Raw genomic sequence first — 20,828 nt, 5'->3', positions numbered from 1 at the left:
GTAGCAGTCTCCTGTTTGTTTTTTCTCTCACTAGTTTTAGATCAGTGAACATTTATATAAAGGAGGAAGTTTCCAGTGTGTTTGTGGGAATTTAATGAGGCGCGTGTAACTTGCCTGATGAATGAGTGTATTAGTGAGTGGGGGGTTGGGGGAGGGGGGGGGAGAGGGGGAGAGCGCGCGTGCGTGGTGACGTCAGTGCATGTGACGTCATGGCCCGCGCCACCCGTGACGTCACCAGGTGGCAGCCACACCCTCTTGCAGCCGTCCGCTGCCCTCCACACACTTTTATTTTTTATTTTTTTAATTAATCACACCCCTCTACACCCCGTATTATACCGGTTTACACCCGTGTTGTACCGGCCTAGTGTGATGCGGCCCCGGCGGCGGCGGCGTAACGCGCCGCAAGCTAAACGAATCGGCAAGAATTGACATTCTTGGGTGCGAAATGTCCGTCTGGCCGGCCGTAAGCGCTTTATTGATCAGCGTTTTGTTGTTATTGATCATTGTTGTGGGGAGCTGTGGCTTAGTGGCTTCACTCGACCATACTGTTACCCGTCTAACCCTATCCTCACCTACCGGAGCCGGTCGGCCAAGCGGACAGCACGCTGGACTTGTGGTCCTGTGGTCCTGGCTTCGATCCCAAGGCGTCGGCGAGAAACAATGGGCAGAGTTTCTTTCACCCTATGCCCCTGTTACCTAGCAGTAAAATAGGTACCTGGGTGCTAGTCAGCTGTCACGGGCTGCTTCTTGGGGGTGGAGGCCTGGTCGAGGACCGGGCCGCGGGGACACTAAAAAGCCCCGAAATCATCTCAAGATAACCTCAGGATAGACATGCATAGCGGCTTCGGCCAAGGAGGGTCAAAATAGCCTAAGCTACACTATCCCTTGGAGATGTATTTTGCAGTTTCAATAAACGTACTTGAAGCTCCTAGACTCACAGCAGAGGGGGGGGGGAGAGAGAAAATGGGGGGGGGGGGGGAGGGGGAGTGAGGAGAGGGGAAACCCCACTAATCCCCTCCCCCCCCCCCCCCACGTCCAAATCCCCCACACACTGGCGAGCCTTTAATACTTACTGCCTCCGAAGCCTTTCCCATCGGCTCACCATAGCCCGTGCTACTTGCCCCGCTCCTGTGCCAGGTAAGTTACGGGCTCACCATAGCCCGTGCTACTTGCCCCGCTCCTGTGCCAGGTAAGTTACGGGCTCACCATAGCCCGTGCTACTTGCCCCGCTCCTGTGCCAGGTAAGTTACGGGCTCACCATAGCCCGTGCTACTTGCCCCGCTCCTGTGCCAGGTAAGTTACGGGCTCACCATAGCCCGTGCTACTTGCCCCGCTCCTATGCCAGGTAAGTTACGGGCTCACCATAGCCCGTGCTACTTACCCCGCTCCTATGCCAGGTAAGTTACGGGCTCACCATAGCCCGTGCTACTTGCCCCGCTCCTGTGCCAGGTAAGTTACGGGCTCACCATAGCCCGTGCTACTTGCCCCGCTCCTGTGCCAGGTAAGTTACGGGCTCACCATAGCCCGTGCTACTTACCCCGCTCCTATGCCAGGTAAGTTACGGGCTCACCATAGCCCGTGCTACTTGGAACTTGTTCCGAGTTGCTGAATCTATAACAACAACATCAACTTTCCCATCAGGATTACCCCCCCCTACCCCCTCCCTCGTCCCGTAGGACAGTGGTCTCTGTCCACAGGTCTCCAGTGAGGAGCCCGGAGACAATTAATCCCTGGGAAGGACAGAAACGATTGGGCACGTTTTTTTTTCACCTGAACTGATTCCCTCTATCCACACTGCAGCAAAATGGGTACACCCGGGAGTGAGGCAACTGTAGTGGGTTGCATCCTGCGAAAGGTCAGCCGTCGGCCTAAAGGAGGACCTTCGATGAGCATAACAATATTGCTGCCTATACCAGGCAACGGATTTGATTGATTGATTGATGAAGACTAAGGCACCCAAGAGGTGGCACGGGCATGAATAGCCCGTAAGTGGTGGCCCTTTGGAGCCATTACCAGTACCAAGAGCTGATACTGGAGATCTGTGGAGGTGCGACTGCACCCTGCGTGACGGGAGATGTCTCCCGTGAGGCAACGGATTGATTGATAAAGATTAAGCAACCCAAGAGGTGGCACGGGCATGAATAGCCCGTAAAGGCAACGGAAATTATTGCATATATATCCCTAGCAAGCGCCCCACCCTCACCCCCTTTGTGTCTCAACAACAGTAGCAAGAGAGGCAACAGCAGCAGCCAAAGATGCAACAAACAGTAACATCAGAAGATGCAGCAGTAGCAGCAGCTGGTGTAACACGCAGCAGCAGCCAACACCAGGAGCCATTAGCCACAGCAGTAGCAGCAGCCAGCATCCCGGAGCCATTAGCCACAGCAGTAGCAGCAGCCAACACCAGGAGCCATTAGCCACAGCAGTCAGCATCCCGGAGCCATTAGCCACAGCAGTAGCAGCAGCCAACACCAGGAGCCATTAGCCACAGCAGTAGCAGCAGCCAACACCAGGAGCCATTAGCCACAGCAGTAGCAGCAGCCAACACCAGGAGCCATTAGCCACAGCAGTAGCAGCAGCCAACACCAGGAGCCATTAGCCACAGCAGTAGCAGCAGCCAACATCCCGGGGCCATTAGCCACAGCAGTAGCAGCAGCCAACACCAGGAGCCATTAGCCACAGCAGTAGCAGCAGCCAACATCCCGGGGCCATTAGCCACAGCAGCAGCCAACACCAGGAGCCATTAGCCACAGCAGTAGCAGCAGCCAACACCAGGAGCCATTAGCCACAGCAGTAGCAGCAGCCAACATCTCGGGGCCATTAGCCACAACAGTAACAGCAGCCAACACCAGGAGCCATTAGCCACAGCAGTAGCAGCAGCCAACACCAGGAGCCGGAAGCCACAGCAGTAGCAGCAGCCAACATCCCGGAGCCATTAGCCACAGCAGTAGCAGCAGCCAACATCCCGGAGCCATTAGCCACAGCAGTAGCAGCAGCCAACACCAGGAGCCATTAGCCACAGCAGTAGCAGCAGCCAACATCCCGGAGCCATTAGCCACAGCAGCAGCCAACACCAGGAGCCATTAGCCACAGCAGTAGCAGCAGCCAACATCCCGGAGCCATTAGCCACAGCAGTAGCAGCAGCCAACACCAGGAGCCATTAGCCACAGCAGTAGCAGCAGCCAACATCCCGGAGCCATTAGCCACAGCAGCAGCCAACACCAGGAGCCATTAGCCACAGCAGTAGCAGCAGCCAACACCAGGAGCCATTAGCCACAGCAGTAGCAGCAGCCAACACCAGGAGCCATTAGCCACAGCAGTAGCAGCAGCCAACACCAGGAGCCATTAGCCACAGCAGTAGCAGCAGTCAACACCAGGAGCCATTAGCCACAGCAGTAGCAGCAGCCAACACCAGGAGCCATTAGCCACAGCAGTAGCAGCAGCCAACACCAGGAGCCATTAGCCACAGCAGTAGCAGCAGCCAACACCAGGAGCCATTAGCCACAGCAGTAGCAGCAGCCAACACCAGGAGCCATTAGCCACAGCAGTAGCAGCAGCCAACACCAGGAGCCATTAGCCACAGCAGTAGCAGCAGCCAACACCAGGAGCCACTAGCAACAGCAGTAGCAGCAGCCAACACCAGGAGCCATTAGCCACAGCAGTAGCAGCAGCCAACACCAGGAGCCATTAGCCACAGCAGTAGCAGCAGCCAACACCAGGAGCCATTAGCCACAGCAGTAGCAGCAGCCAACACCAGGAGCCATTAGCCACAGCAGTAGCAGCAGCCAACACCAGGAGCCACTAGCAACAGCAGTAGCAGCAGCCAACACCAGGAGCCATTAGCAGTAGCAGCAGCCAACACCAGGAGCCGGAAGCAGCAGTAGCAACAGTGCACCTTCAAACGTATACCCACATCTCGCCTGCATCTTTTATCTTAGCACCAATACCACGCGCACACGGCATCCCTCCCCCCCCCCCCCCACACACGCACACAGCATCCCCCCCACACACGCACACAGCATCATCCCCTCCACGCACAACTATACACAACCATACATGCACACATCATCATCATCACCACACACACACACACAAATGAGTGCCCAAATGAGCCACAGAGATATTAGAAAGAACTTTTTTAGTGTCAGAGTGGTTGACAAATGGAATGCATTAGGAAGTGATGTGGTGGAGGCTGACTCCATACACAGTTTCAAGTGTAGATATGATAGAGCCCAATAGGCTCAGGAATCTGTACACCTGTTGATTGACAGTTGAGAGGCGGGACCAAAGAGCCAGAGCTCAACCCCCGCAAACACAACTAGGTGAGTACACACACACGCTAAATAGAGACTGGGAACAGCACACGCAACTCAAGAACCCACTCTCACCTGTCCAAGCCATCCTGGGCCTAATACACGCTATCTTAGCTCGAATATAGTACATATATGAACAAATCCACAAGGAGCCCTGATAAGGGTTCGAACCTACGCGATCTAGTCAACTGGACCGCGTAGTTTCCCAGGAGTAGTTAACTAACAACTTACGAAACGTGTACACCTTTCCTCAATCGTGGCGGCTTAATCTGTATTTATTAAACACTTCACACGAACTCCGAAACCCAAAGGTACTATATTAATAATAATAATAATAATAATAATAATAATAATATTATTATTATTATAAACAATCTCGTAGCGCTTCCGATATCGTATCAACTAAGCCGTCATTAAAGATGTACAGGTTTCGTAGGTGAAGGCAAATATACTTGATGAACTACTCAATTACAAACCGTTGTTTCTGACACACACATTAACGGTATATCTTGAGGTTATCTTGAGATGATTTCGGGGCTTTAGTGTTCCCGCGGCCCGGTCCTCGACCAGGCCTCCACCCCCAGGAAGCAGCCCGTGACAGCTGACTAACACCCAGGTACCTATTTTACTGCTAGGTAACAGAGGCATAGGGTGAAAGAAACTGCCCATTGTTTCTCGCCGGCGCCTGGGATCGACCCCGGGACCACAGGATCACAAGTCCAGCGTGCTGTCCTCCTCAAAGCTATAGAACATACAACATAAGAATACATGAACATATTAAACAACGGAAAGCTTATTGGCTCAAGCCAGGCTATTATTTATTACCACAACACTCACTCATATGTATGTCTAACCCACACTTGCAATCAATCAAACGATCTATTGTGTACTGGAAACAATAGATAGTTTCCAGTACATAATATATCGTTTCCAATACATAATAGATCGTTTCCAGTACACAATAGATCGTTTACAGTACACAATAGTGTACTGGAAACAATAGATAGTTTCCAGTACATAATATATCGTTTCCAATACATAATAGATCGTTTCCAATACATAATAGATCGTTTCCAGTACACAATAGATCGTTTACAGTACACAATAGTGTACTGGAAACGATGTATTATGTACTAGAAACTATTGTGTACTGGAAACGATCTATTATGTTACCGGAAATGTGTTCCATAAATTAACAATCCTATTTTCAAATCAGAACTTATCCAGGTCCTTGAAGTCTAACAACAACATGAGGACCAAGGGTCCAACCCAACCTCCACAAACAATATGGTGAGGTAACTATCGGGAAAACTCACAATAGTATGACTATAGAACACCTGTAAGCTGTATGAGCACAGAGAGAATATGCAAGGTGCACAAACACTCGGGGAATCGAACGCCGACCTTGCAGGAAGCGAGGCTGCCACTGTGGATGGGCCCGTAAAATTCCCAAACAAAAGGTAACACCTTTTTTGTTCTGTAAACGCATTGCTTAATTGTGCTTAAGAAAGTTATATCATTCTACCACAAGACATGGTGCCTATCAACTGCGAGGTGAGGTCTGCCAATCTTATGTCACCTGGTCTAATTACTGTGGCTTCCAGATAACACTTTTTCTCTCTCTCTTGAGACAAGGAAGCCAGGTCCATGCAAGCCGACGACGTCGCCCTGCAGATGACGTCGAGGCCACGAAGGTTGTTGAAGCTCCACAAATCGTCGTCCTCCTTGGGCTTGCTGGAGCTTCCACAGCCGTGACCACGTGTGGGGGTCACACGTTTGGTTCAATCCTCTCACTACCACCCATGGACTATCACCCACTTCACTAGTCTTCAACTTTTTTGGGGTCATAATACCTGGTTGATGGGGTTCTGGGAGTTGTTCTACTCCCCCAAGCCCAGCCCGAGGCCAGGCTTGACTTGTGAGAGTTTGGTCCACCAGGCTGTTGCTTGGAGCGGCCCGCAGGCCCACCTACCCATCACAGCCAGGTTGGTCCGGCACTCCTTGGAGGAATAAATCTAGTTTCATGAACGTTGTAGTCCACATAAATGTTCATTGCTTGGGTAATGAACACTGTGGTTGGTTCTCGCGTGTTTTACACGTATTAGTAATCAACGTTACAAATGCAACCTACTATAAAATATAACGCTTCGCAAATATCTACGTTTTCTATGCATCGGACTCGATAGGTCAGGTGGATTGCTTGGGGGGTTCTTACGTTTCTGGTTTGGTTAGGAGGTTGGATTTTTTTACAGAGTGGCAAATCATAAGAACGGGCTGTCGAAGATTGTCTTTATATTGAAAAACACATTAATAATACTTCACAAACATGGCTTTACTAAGGGTCGCGCATGTTTCGACAAATTTGCTTTCATTCTTTTCCAGCTTAGTTGAGGCAGCTGTAGTGGACGAAAAGATAGTGCCACTGTAACCTGTCTTTAGCAAAGCTCTTGATGCAGCGCCACGCGGAAGACTGATTATAGAGAGAGATAAGAGGCTCGCAGTATTGGGGTGGCATCTTTAAAGTTGGATAAGGGCTTGGGTTATATCAAAGGAAGAGTTAGAATAAATGGAGTTATACCAGAGTGGAAAACTGTTGTAAGTGCAGTGCCCCAGGGCTCTGTCCTGGCACCTCTGGTGTTCACCATACATATAAATAATTTAGATTCAGGATTGAGCAGCATTATTTGCAAAATTTGCAGACCATACGAAAATTTGGCGGGAAATTAGTTTAGAAGATTTCAATTCACTTAAAAGTTGATTTAGATCCACGCCAGCCTAAACCTACCACCACCACCACCCCACCATGAAGAGGCAGCACCCTCGCCCACCACCACCACACACCTGCTACCACCACCACCACCACCACCACCACCACACACCTGCCCTCCAAGGAGAGCGTCCAGGGAGGCCAAGGAAGCACACCCCTTCAAACAATACTCGGTGGGAATGACGTTCGTATTTCCCGCGGCCACGGATATTCTCGGAAACTCGTTCAGTATCTTACGCTGGGAGTCAAACAAACTTCTATCCCACCGTTGGTAGCCTGGCTCCAGGAAGGTAGCTGGTAGCCTGGCTCCAGGAAGGTCGCTGGTAGCCTGGCTCCAGGAAGGTCGCTGGTAACCGTGCTCCAGGAAGGTCGCTGGTAACCGTGCTCCAGGAAGGTCGCTGGTAGCCTCGCTCCAGGAAGGTCGCTGGTAGCCGTGCTCCAGGAAGGTCGCTGGTAGCCGTGCTCCAGGAAGGTCGCTGGTAGCCTGGCTCCAGGAAGGTCGCTGGTAGCCTGGCTCCAGGAAGGTCGCTGGTAGCCTGGCTCCAGGAAGGTCGCTGGTAGCCGTGCTCCAGGAAGGTCGCTGGTAGCCGTGCTCCAGGAAGGTCGCTGGTAGCCGTGCTCCAGGAAGGTCGCTGGTAGCCGTGCTCCAGGAAGGTCGCTGGTAGCCTGGCTCCAGGAAGGTCGCTGGTAGCCGTGCTCCATGAAGGTCGCTGGTAGCCGTGCTCCATGAAGGTCGCTGGCAGCCTCGCTCCAGGAAGGTCGCTGGTAGCCGTGCTCCAGGAAGGTCGCTGGTAGCCGTGCTCCAGGAAGGTCGCTGGTAGCCGTGCTCCAGGAAGGTCGCTGGTAGCCGTGCCCCAGGAAGGTCGCTGGCAGCCTCGCTCCAGGAAGGTCGCTGGTAGCCGTGCTCCAGGAAGGTCGCTGGTAGCCGTGCTCCAGGAAGGTTGTTGGTAGCCGTGCTCCAGGAAGGTCGCTGGCAGCCTCGCTCCAGGAAGGTCGCTGGTAGCCGTGCTCCAGGAAGGTCGCTGGTAGCCGTGCTCCAGGAAGGTCGCTGGTAGCCGTGCTCCAGGAAGGTCGCTGGTAGCCGTGCTCCAGGAAGGTCGCTGGTAGCCGTGCCCCAGGAAGGTCGCTGTAGCATATTATTACACTCATATTACTGTGTTTAACATATCGAAAATTGAAAAAGAAATACGAAAGCTGATAGAGTGAGGGAGGTGGAAGTAAGGAGTCAGTGAGAGGAGGTGGAGGAAGGGTAGAAGGAAGAAGGAGAAAGAAGGAAGACGGGGGAAAAGGAAATGGAGGAAGAGAAAAGGAGCTGAGGAAAGGAAGGAGGAAGTGCTGCTGAAGTGGAAGTGGTTAGCAGAGTGGTAAACAAAAATTCACAGTGAATACCAACAGAACTCGAGGGCATGTATAGGTGATTGAGAAACAGATGAGCCATAGAGATATTGATTTATTTTTTAAATAGATATGATAGAAAACCAGGTCTGGAGTCATTACATGACCCAACCGACGACTTTAAAGGCTACAGCTCGATCCTGCCGGCACATATAGGTGAGTACACACACACACACACACACACACACACACACACACACACACACACACACACACACACACACACACACACACACACACACACACACACACACACTGGTAGCCTCGCTCCAGGAAGGTAGCTGGTAGCCTCACAGGTGGTGGAAACACAGGTGGAAACTGAGTGCCCAAATGAGCCACAGAGATATTAGAAAGAACTTTTTTAGTGTCAGAGTGGTTGACAAATGGAATGCATTAGGCAGTAATGTGGTGGAGGCTGACTCCATACACAGTTTCAAGTGTAGATATGATAGAGCCCAATAGGCTCAGGAATCTGTACACCTGTTGATTGACGGTTGAGAGGCGGGACCAAAGAGCCAGAGCTCAACCCCCACAAACACAACTAGGTGAGTACACACACAGTGTAGGTGTACTTAAATGCAAATCCTAGAGTTAAGCAGATTACGGTAAGAAAGAGAGGGATTTATAGCAACAAAAGGGTTAAGCTGTGATTCAAATAAAAGGATTTACAGATTAAGGGATTTACAAATAAAAGGGGACACAGCACTATACAGTAGTGGAGGAAGAACCATCGATTGGCCACTCCGTAAAAAAAATGCAAACCTTTTTTTCCTCTAAACATAAACACACGAACCCAAGCAACCCACCAAACCTATCGATCCCGTAGCACTCAGAACGTCAAAATCATCAACCTTGACTTTTTTTTGCTAATACATCGCATTTTGAAAAGCATTGCTCAACTCCGTAAATAATGCGACGTACGGGCGAAAGGACACGACCAGTTAACACACCTAATGAGACAGAGCCCCGCTCCTGTGCCAGGTAAGTCCACTACGGGCTCACCATAGCCCGTGCTACTTGCCCCGCTCCTGTGCCAGGTAAGTCCACTACGGGCTCACCATAGCCCGTGCTACTTGGAACTTGTTCCGAGTAGCTGAATCTATAACAACAGCAACACCTAATGAATGAGCCCAGACTGTGTGAAATACACCCTCAAGGTAGAAGGAGGGTGTGGCCAGGGGGAAAAGGGTAGAGACTATAGAGGGCGAGGGAATGCTAGGGCCAAGGTAGGGGGAGGGAAAGAGAGGGGATGTGAGGGAGAGAAGATATATAAATCTGTGACTGGGATTATTCGATTTACGGGCTATTCATGCCCGTGCCACCACCGGGTTGGCTTAATCTTGATCACTCAATCAATCGTTATTCGGTACAGGGGGAAACTAATTCAAGGATGGGAACTGCACTACTGACCCGCCAATTGTACAGGCTCAAACTCAGCCTAGTCGAAGAATGAGTTGTTGGGTGAGCTACTGTGGTCTGGGAGGTGGGGGGGTGACCTGCTGGGGTCTGGGGAGGGGGGTGAGCTTCGTGGGTCAGGGGTGAGCTTAGGGGGAACTACGTCAGTAGGGCTGGTGGGTTAACAAGCGAGGGAACATGACAAGGGCATCCAAACTAACCTAATAACAGCAACAGTGACACTGACCTACAGCAGTTGGTGGGGGAAGGAGGGAAGGAGGGAAAGAGGGGAAAGGGGGAGGGAAAGAGGGGAAAGGGGGAGGGAAAGAGGGGAAAGGGGAAGGGAGAAGAGTGGGTTATACTGACCCCTTGGTGCTAACATTTACCCGCCAGTCAAAAGACACCGTGTTCGTTTTTACGTGTACAGCGTCAGATGGGAATAATGGGCTATATGGGGAGTTTTATCGCTGGGGGGCCGCCCTTACACACACGCGCTGTGAAGCGGGATAAATGGCTGACTTGGAGAGTGTACAAAGACCCTTTATTGCTACAATCCCCTCAATGAAATATCTAAATTACTGGGACCGCCGATGCAGTTTTTAAATCTGTATTCTCTAGATCACAGACGGAAAAATACATAATAATTTACACTTGGAACATATTAAGAGGGACTGGTGGCAAATCTGCACACTGAAACAACACCACATGACAAGAGGAGACATGGCAGGATGTGCAGAATACAAGCACATCCAAGCAGAGCTGCAACAGACAAGCTCAGACATATCTATCAACACCAAAGGCCAGAGATATTTCAATACGCTTCCGCTACACATAAGTAAGTAGCCGACCTCTCCCGATATTCAGACGTGAACTCGACAAACATCTCCGAAGGATACCTGATCAACCCGGCTGTGATTCATAACGTCAGGCTGCTAACAGCCGCATCCAACAGTCTAGTTGACCACACTATGAACCCGGAGGCCTGGGTCAGAGATCGGGGCGGCGGGGACGTTGACTCTCGAAATCACTGCAAGGTGATATCAGTGATGGTCGTGTATAATTTCGACGGCTGCAGTGCAGGTTATGTACAGTGATGAAGACAGTATGTAGTGAAGATACGGCGTCCGTCGCCCCGAGCAACGCCAGCAACCACCGCCCGGGTAACATAATAGACATGGGATCACTTGAGCGTTCCAAGCAGAGGTTAAGACAAACTGCTATATGAATGAGTTTGTGTGGATATAAATATTAGCTGCCGGGTATGGGGGGCCAATAGGCGTTCTGCAAGTTTGCTCAATTCTTATGTCCATGTGTGGTGGAGGAATGGAAACAAGAAGCAGATATGAGTCAACTACGGATGCACACACTTGGCCACCCATGTGTCCACACGGCCCGGAGCACCTTCCGCGAACACCTGCTGCTGCTCACCTGTGCGGGGTTGCAGCTCCTCAGACCCAACTTACCAGCTGGGCTTGAGGGAGTCTCTACGTTTGATAATGTAGAGACTTCCGACCACAACACTTCCTCTCATATTTTACATCCCTTGTCCTTCCCCCCCCCCATGCCTCGGGACCACCACCACTCACCTGGTAGGGGGGGTGAGGGGGGGATGAACCAGCTTCTACACTTCCTCTCATTTTAACACCCCCTTCGCCACTGATAAGACTTTAGAGGCGTCATCTTGTGTGTTCATCTCACTCAGCGAGGTTACTGATCTATGATCTGGACGCTCCACATCCCACACTTCCCGAGCTCCCCTATCCCCAGCCACACATGGCTGCCTGTCCCCACCACCACAATATATGCCACCCTCTTAGCCGCCGCCTCCCACCACTTCTCCACCCCGCCCCAAGCCTCTCCTCCTTGCTTCACTCTTCATAAGTCTTCCAATCATCAAACGTCACTACTACTACTACTACTACTACTATTCACTCACACTGATCACTTCTCTCTCTCTGCTCACACTACTTCTGCACTCATGTCCCTCCTTCATGAAGCTCTTGTGCGCGGGGATGAGGTAAACAACGAGAGGAAGTCTTTAAAAGAATAACAGAAGGGAATAGGAGTAAAAGGTTACCATGCATATATGCTGGGAAGAGTGGTGGTGAAGAGGTGGTGGGGGGGGGAGAGGGGGAGGAAACAAGGTTTCGTCACACTCAGACTCATCGCAGTAGCGCTGAATGACAGGGGGGGGGGAGAGGGGGAGGAAACAAGGTTTCGTCACACTCAGACTCATCGCAGTAGCGCTGAATGACAGTACACCGTGACTCAGCGGCTTAGATCAACGACAGACAGTGAAAGTAAGTAAGTAAGTAAGTGAGAGTGTGAGAGAGTGAGAGTGTGAGAGAGTGAGAGTGTGAGAGAGTGAGTGAGTGAGTGAGTGAGTGAGTGAGTGTGTGTGTGTGTGTGTGTGTGTGTGTGTGTGTGTGTGTGTGTGTGTGTGTGTGTGTGTGTGTGTGTGTGTGTGTGTGTGTGTGTGTGTGTGTGTGTGTGTGTGTGTGTGTTCATCCAGGTCTTCTTGTTGGGTCTGAGAGCTCACAATCACTGTGGCGCGCGCGTCTCCATAAGTGCCTGCAGGTACGTCAGCCACCCAGCTCAACCCGTCAAATAGAGGTGGCTTCAACCACCTCGTTACAAACATTCACTCCTCGCATACTGAATAAATACGTCACACTGTTCCCTTTGTTTCACACTACGCGTGCATGCGTGCGAGTCAGCCAGCCAGCCAATGACAATGCCCCACGTCACCCTTATTGTCATAACTGTCATTATTACAGCTACTCTTGAGGGGACCGCCTCATTCCGCACAACCGCTATTAACTACAAAAATTGGCCTGGATCGCGGTCGCTACTACAACCCCCCTCTTCCCCCCCCCCTCCCCCATCTGTTAGTCACACTCAGGGACACTATATAGGCCCGTGACCTTGTAAGGCAACTCCTTAGGGGCTCACCATAGCCCGGGCTACATGGACACATTTCATTCTGAGTAGCTAAATCTCAAACAACAACGTCAGGCAACGCGGGGAACAACCTCCCCCAGCACGGAGGAAGCACCACCATACTAGTGTGTTCCCTGGGTATTGAGGCAGGCCTGCCAACACTTTAGATGACACGCAAGGCTCTTGAGAGCATGTGTGGGTTACCAGGAACACGGGCGTGACTCAACCCCCGTCTGCGGTGAGTCGGCCAAGGTTTTTTACCGGGAAAATGACACACACACACATGAGTCGTCCGGCTGCTGGAGTCCCCCAACTGGCAGCCGTTATCTTGTGGAGGTGAGCCCGCTGTCTGGGACCGGGGAGGGCTCGGGGCCCGCTATCTGGCGGTGAAGGGAAGGGCTCGGGGCCTGAATCAGGCTCGGGGCCCGCTATCTGGCGGCGGCAGGGGAGGGCTCGGGGCCTGAATCAGGCTCGGGGCCCGCTATCTGGCGGCGGCAGGGGAGGGCTCGGGGCCTGAATCAGGCTCGGGGCCCGCTATCTGGCGGCGGCAGGGGAGGGCTCGGGGCCTGAATCAGGCTCGGGGCACGCTATCTGGCGGCGGCAGGGGAGGGCTCGGGGCCTGAATCAGGCTCGGGGCACGCTATCTGGCGGCGGCAGGGGAGAGCTCGGGGCCTGAATCAGGCTCGGGGCCCGCTATCTGGCGGCGGCAGGGGAGGGCTCGGGGCCTGAATCAGGCTCGGGGCACGCTATCTGGCGGCGGCAGGGGCCTGATCCTGCCAAAGCTCACTTCCTGTTACCTCTCCATTCACCGTCGCCAAAGAGAGAAGATGTTTACCTGGCGGTGTGTAAGAGGAGCTAGATCACCCACACCCCCTTCACTGTCACAGCTCATGCACAAGGCTGCAACACAGCAACGACGCGCCGCCTCGTCCAACAAATGCATATAAAACTAAAGAGTAACCATCAGAGCACTACGAGGTTGTTTATAATAACCTCGAGCTGCGAAGTCTCAGAGATCGTAAACCGTTGAATAAATATAAATAAAGCCGCCATGATTGATGCAAGAGATATACAGGTTTCGTAAGTGGCAGCCTAAGTGCTTGATGAACCCTGGGCCACAATGAAAACAGCAGAAGGGGGGGGGGGGGGGGGGGGGGGGAGAAGCAAAATACTGTACCCTCCTTGTATGGTGAGATACATGTATGGTACACATACTGGGCCAGGATACAGTCACGTGGGGCATTACATTCCAAACCTGATCATTATGACGTCACAGTGACGTCACAACTCGTCTACACCATACAATAATAATGTATTATTATGTTGTACACGAGTTGTGACGTCACTCTCACAGGTCATATATCTAGATCTCTGTATATATATCTCACAAGATATAGGTCATATCTATCAAAACACGACATTTTCTCTATTTTTTACGCTGGGTTAAGTTCAAACTGACTCAAGAGTAGCGGCGAGGCGGCCTTACATACTGTCCTCAGGTCTTAGACCCTTCTCCACGTGGCCTCCAAGTCTAAGAGAGCAGAGGTAAACACGGGTAATTCCCAGAGGAAAGTGCCGAGTCTGATGACTTTATAGTACCTGGACGAGAGCACAAGGACAATATGGTGGGATATGAGGACGGAATGAAGGGAGAGTGACCAATCAAGCACTGGCACCATCGGGGATCGAACTGCAACCCTGCAAGAAGCGAGGCATCACCGACCAATAGATAAAACGGAGTGGAAACACAAATATGTTTGTTGGAGAAGATTTATACATCATAACAGAATAGATCGCTGGGCATATAGCAATACTACCAATTAAATCTATGAGCAGTGTAATTATCATACAGCAATTAAATATAATTTGCAAATGGAATCATTCCTGAATAGTGTATGAACCAAGGACAGAATTGATATGGACGAGGAGAACAACTCGTTAGGCTCAAAAAGTGTCCTGAAATTGTCTTTAAGGACATGTTCACAACATATTAGATACTCCGAAGTGAGGCAGGTATCTAGAATCATTGCAACAGATGAGTTTGAAAGACGGAGCCCAGGAGCTGAAGTTTGACCACGCAAACGCTGACAAGTGAATTCTGCTGAAGAGGCTCTCTTCGATCAGTCTCTCTCTCTCAAACCTCCACCTTCTTGACCTCCCAAACACTGCCCTTCCCGCTCCTCCCCCCCCCCTTCCGCAGACATAGTCCCCCCCCCTCCCCCTCCCCCTCCCCCTCCCCCACAGACATGCAACCGCCACTCCCATCGTTCCCTCTCTTCCCCCCCCCACCATCCGCAGTATTCCCATAGTTCATGAACCTCCACCTACTTACCTTCTCACCGCCCCTCCCCAAGCCCGGCTACCTCCCCACCGCTCCCCACCAACCTCTGCCCCTCCATGGTCCATAATGTACAAAATAAAAACATCAATCTCTTTTTGGACAACATTTATACATCGCTTGAGCCCTCCTTGAGACCTTCCCCCTTGAGCATATCTCGCGCCGAGGTTCATTCATCAGAAAAATCCTATATTATATCCTATAGATATATCCTATAGATATATCCTAAATCTTCAAGGCCATAGTAACATTAACTTTTTGCATCCTTTGTCATTTTTTTTGTTGTGGATTCTCCAGCTGGAAAGTTGGATTCTCTCGCTGGAAAGATGGATTCTGTTGCTGGAAAGATGGATTCTGTTGCTGGAAAGATGGATTCTGTTGCTGGAAAGATGGATTCTGTTGCTGGAAAGATGGATTCTGTTGCTGGAAAGATGGATTCTGTTGCTGGAAAGATGGATTCTGTTGCTGGAAAGTTGGATTCTCTCGCTGGAAAGATGGATTCTGTTGCTGGAAAGTTGGATTCTGTTGCTGGAAAGTTGGATTCTGTTGCTGGAAAGTTGGATTCTGTTGCTGGAAAGTTGGATTCTGTTGCTGGAAAGTTGGACTCTGTTGCTGGAAAGCTGGATTCTGTTGCTGGAAAGTTGGATTCTGTTGCTGGAAAGCTGGATTCTGTTGCTGGAAAGTTGGATTCTGTTGCTGGAAAGCTGGATTCTGTTGCTGGAAAGCTGGATTCTGTTGTTGGAAAGCTGGATTCTGTTGCTGGAAAGTTGGATTATGTTGCTGGAAAGCTGGATTCTGTTGCTGGAAAGTTGGATTCTGTTGCTGGAAAGCTGGATTCTGTTGCTGGAAAGCTGGATTCTGTTGCTGGAAAGCTGGATTCTGTTGCTGGAAAGCTGGATTCTGTTGCTGGAAAGCTGGATTCTGTTGCTGGAAAGTTGGATTCTGTTGCTGAAAAGCTGGATTCTGTTGCTGGAAAGTTGGATTCTGTTGCTGGAAAGCTGGATTCTGTTGCTGGAAAGCTGGATTCTGTTGCTGGAAAGTTGGATTCTGTTGCTGGAAAGTTGGATTCTGTTGCTGGAAAGTTGGGTTCTCTCGCTGGAAAGTTGGATTCTGTTGCTGGAAAGTTGGATTCTGTTGCTGGAAAGTTGGGTTCTGTTGCTGGAAAGTTGAATTCTGTTGCTGGAAAGTTGGATTCTGTTGCTGGAAAGTTGAATTCTATTGCTGGAAAGTTGAATTCTATTGCTGGAAAGTTGGATTCTGTTGCTGGAAAGTTGGATTCTGTTGCTGGAAAGTTGGACTCTGTTGCTGGAAAGTTGGATTCTGTTGCTGGAAAGTTGGACTCTGTTGCTGGAAAGTTGGATTCCTGTTGCTGGAAAATTGGATTTTCTCGCTGGAAAGTTGGATTCTCTCGCTGGAAAGTTGGATTCTGTTGCTGAAAAGTTGGATTCTGTTGCTGGAAAGTTGGATTCTCTCGCTGGAAAGCTGGATTCTGTTGCTGGAAAGTTGGATTCTCTCGCTGGAAAGTTGGATTCTCTCGCTGGAAAGTTGGATTCTCTCGCTGGAAAGTTGGATTCTCTCGCTGGAAAGTTGGATTCTCTCGCTGGAAAGTTGGATTCTCTCGCTGGAAAGTTGGATTCTCTCGCTGGAAAGTTGGATTCTCTTGCTGGAAAGTTGAGGCTGTGACTGTGGCTGTCATAGGAGGACCCTATTCCCGGTGACAAGGTCACCTCAGGGTCAGCAGACACCCACCCCCCACCCAGGCACCATAAACATACACATAAAGACCACTACACCTGAGGTATTATACGGAACTGTTGCGACAGGTGTGTAATCCTAGCGTGTCACAAGTCTGGCACCCTGACATCCACCCTCTCCCCCACTACACGTCACGATAAAGTATAATGCATCAAGTACAACAAATCTAGCAGGTGGGGCATCAAGAGCTGGAGCCCGCTACCCGAGGACACAGCTGAACAAGTTTCAGCTGAAGACAACGGCAGAGGTCTTGACCTTCCCCCAACAGCTGAAGAAGTCAGCGGGAGACCTTCCCCCAACAGCTGAAGAAAACAACACCCTCCCCACCTTCCACTTGACACCACTCAAGTCTTGAGTAGCTCACGTGAGGGCCCGCATACTGATATCACTGAGATTAAGCAAGCACACGAGAATACGCGTTTCACAATGAACCCAGAGGGTGAGGGAGAGACGGGCAGTAGGGGAGGGGAGGGGAAGGGAGAGGAGGGGAGAGGAAGGGAGGGGATAGACAGGTAGAGGGGTAAGAGAGGGGGGTCGCAGGTGCACAACTCCCCCCCATCAACCACTACATCAACACAAGCATCAAAGAGTACCTGCAAAACTATCCCTTCCTTCCCATCTTCAATAACACGACAAGAACACTAAACATCACCACGTAAATTAACACTTACCCCCGTGTTGACTAACGCCGCCAGCAAGAGTACAAATATGCCACAACCAACACCACCATCCAAGCTACACCATCTCTATCCAACACCCATCACCACCACCACCAGCCCGCCATCACTGCCAACAGTCCACCCCTCTTCGGCAGCTATGAGCACCGCCGAAGGTCCATCCTCCCCTCATTCAGCGACCATCCCCCCATCCCCTCTTCCCCCCTTCCGGACGCAGTCACCCCTCCGGTGGAGCCGGTCGGCCGAGAGGACAGCACGCGGGACTTGTGATCCTGTGGTCCTGGGTTCGATCCCAGGCGCCGGCGAGAAACAATGGGCAGAGTTTCTTTCACCCTATGCCCCTGTTACCTAGCAGTAAAATAGGTACCTGGGTGTTAGTCAGCTGTCACTGGCTGCTTCCTGGGGGTGGAGGCCTGGCCGAGGACCGGGCCGCGGGGACACTAAAAAGCCCCGAAATCATCTCAAGATAACCCCCCCCCAACAAGCACCCCTACAACCCCCACCACGGTGGGTGTTTCCACAACAACGCGGCTCACACACACAAGTAACCTAACTGCAGAAGGGCCATTGACCCACTGGAATCAACTCCTATTTATATTCATCCAAGCTCATTCATAAAGTGATCCAGCGTCTATTACACTACCCGGGAATATGTTCCATAGGTCATGGGACCAATATAATGAAAGAGAATCTCGTAGCCAACGCGGTACTCAGCTTTCGGAATCACTGACACACGAGTCTGGATCCCGGAGCCGAAGCTCAACCCTACGAACTCCACCGAGCATAAACACGCATTATTGCTGCCAGGTAAACCCGAGATGGCTCCCATGGAGGTGCCGCCCCCCAGTGCCGCACTGACCTCTCCATGGGACGCCCCCCTCCACCCCCACCACTCCCCAAGCCAGGGATCTCAGTCTACCCCACCAAACCGCTCCTGTGCCAGGTAAGACCACTACGGACTTACCATAGCCCGTGCTACATGCAACTTTTGGTTTCCAGCAGATAAATCTAAAACAACAACGAATGTACAACTTAAGAGGAAAAGCCAGGGGGGTTCAACATATGGTCATAACCTAACAATGAGCTGGGACGCCATGTTTGAAAAACAGAACAAAGAGTGAGAACCTGACCACAACATACTAAGACCTGTAGATCGACCAGTAGTTCGATCCCCGGTTGAGGCGGAAACAAATGGGGCAGAGTATCTTTCACCCTGATGCCTCTGTTCATCTAGCAGTAAATAGGTACCTGGGAGTTAGACAGCTGCTACGGACTGCTTCGTGGGGGATGTGTAACAAAAAAAGTTGGCCTGGTCCAGGACCGGGGACGCTAAGCCCCGAAATCATCTCAAGAAACGAGGACCTAGTCGCGGAGACGCTGATCCCCGAAATCGTCTCAAGATGACCTCAAAAAGTTCTCTTGGGTGACCTAACCGCCATGGTAAGCTTGGCCCTACTGGCGGCGGCGAAGCTACAGGTCACCACCACCCGCGGCGTGAGGTCCATTCAACGACGTCTTGGCTCAAATGACGCTGGTGAGGCAGGAATCATCTTTTTCCCCCTCACCAAGATGACTCTACACTCTGGTAATGTTCCTCCTCCTGGGTGTAGGAGTGCATGAGGCGGGTTGATCCCTGATGCCCGCATAACATGCAACAAGATAAGAAGGTTGAGAAAGTGAGGGAACATGATGAGAGGCGGTACAGGTGGAGGGCCACTACCGATGGTCCTTACCCTCCCCTCCCACCTCCTTAAGGGGAGGCCTTAACCCCTCCCTCCTACCTATGGTCCTCATCCCCCTCCCATCTCACCATGGTCCTCCCTCCTCCCTCCCTCCCTAACAATGGTCCTCACCCCTCCCACGTCACCCATGGTCCTCACCCCGTTTGTACCTCCAGCCCGTCCTCCTAAGATTTCCCAACGTCAAGAAGCTGTCCTACTAAAATGCCCCTATTCCAACCTACCAGAGGACCCAAAACAGAAAACGGGACAGTATGCCAATTTCGCGAACCGCTACCATTTTCTAGCACGACAATTTTTGCTTTTAGGTAGAGTATACGTCAAAATGCGACGTTCTATTAGAAGGACGGGTTGCCCCCTCAAAGATTTACGTTCTGTATTATTGCAGTTTAAAAGGAACGAAAAGAACGCAAAACCTTAAGTCTATCTCCTGAGATCTAATATAAGAAATCTTAGTAGTGCACTATACGAAGTACACATGTACTTCACATGTACTTATGTGCTATATTAGGTCTAAGGAAACATTTTGTTACCTTCTACAATACACACAGTACAAAAACGCATCGAGTTCTTTTGGGATTAAAGAGTACACACTGTGTAAGTGTGTTCCAGATGTTCTACCATCTGTGTTCCATCAGATGTTCTGTGTTCTACCATGCATCATATCCTTTGGGACGATGAGCCCCACACACACCCCAAAATCACCTCACATGTATCAACTGGGACAAGCAGCACGAGGCAATGCGGGTGCATGCAGGGCTGGTGGTGCTCCACAGGCCAGGGTCAATAGGATAGTCAATGGCGTGAGGCGGTGGGTGAGGGGAGGTGATTGGTGCAAAACTGGGTGAGGGGGGGGGGCGTGATTGGTGGAAGTCGGGGTGAGGGAGGAGGGGAGGGACGGTGATTGGTGGGAAGTGAGGTTAGGGGGGAGGGGGCGTGATTGGCGAGAGGCAATCGCGTCGGTTTAAGCCGACGCGACAAGAAACATGTCCTAGGCCTCACTATGCAAATCTAAGATGCTGGGATAACGAGAGAAGGAGGGTAGGAGGGGAGGAGATGTTGGAAAAACAAGTGTACGAGAAAATGGGCTTTACGACGACGAGATGAAAAGTTTACTGGAAGAACACAACCATGAAGTAAAGATCACGAGGTGACTGAAGACAGGAAAATTTCACGAGCGCCAGACTAACTTCACAAGCAGAGCGCAAACAGATGAAAAAGTTCGGGGGAGGGGAAAAACCAGATCATTCCATATGATATACGACTATATTCCACTTGGAAGGGATCAGGATAAGGGATGGGACAGGGGAAAGGAATGGTGCCCAACCACTTGTGGATGGTCGAGGATTGAACGCCGACCTGCATGAAGCAAGACCGTCGCTCTACCGTCCAGCACAAGAGGTCGGGTAAAAGCTCTCAGTTGACGAGGACCGACCACAGCGCCCTAGCAGCGCGCTCACTATATATAAACACGCCCAGCCGGCAGGCAATCAGCTGACCACCAGACCA

General features: G+C 51.1%; 1 protein-coding gene across 33 annotated transcripts in view; it reads right to left on the bottom strand.

Annotated features, from left to right (window-relative positions):
- The window catches only part of syd (JNK-interacting protein syd), a 122,779-nt gene that overhangs the window by 85,252 nt on the left and 16,699 nt on the right, over positions 1-20,828 (bottom strand). Inside the window, exon 1 of one of the 33 annotated variants that reach the window (XR_011228560.1) lies at positions 17,575-17,696. The exons of the other annotated variants lie outside the window; for them this stretch is intronic. The gene's annotated coding sequence lies outside the window, so the exon portion shown is untranslated. Of the gene's footprint in view, positions 1-17,574; positions 17,697-20,828 lie in introns of those variants that run through there. 33 annotated transcript variants of the gene reach the window in all.

Source organism: Procambarus clarkii, chromosome 15, assembly GCF_040958095.1.
Source record: "Procambarus clarkii isolate CNS0578487 chromosome 15, FALCON_Pclarkii_2.0, whole genome shotgun sequence".
Taxonomy (NCBI): domain Eukaryota; kingdom Metazoa; phylum Arthropoda; class Malacostraca; order Decapoda; family Cambaridae; genus Procambarus; species Procambarus clarkii.
This window is presented reverse-complemented; position numbering and strand designations above follow the sequence as displayed.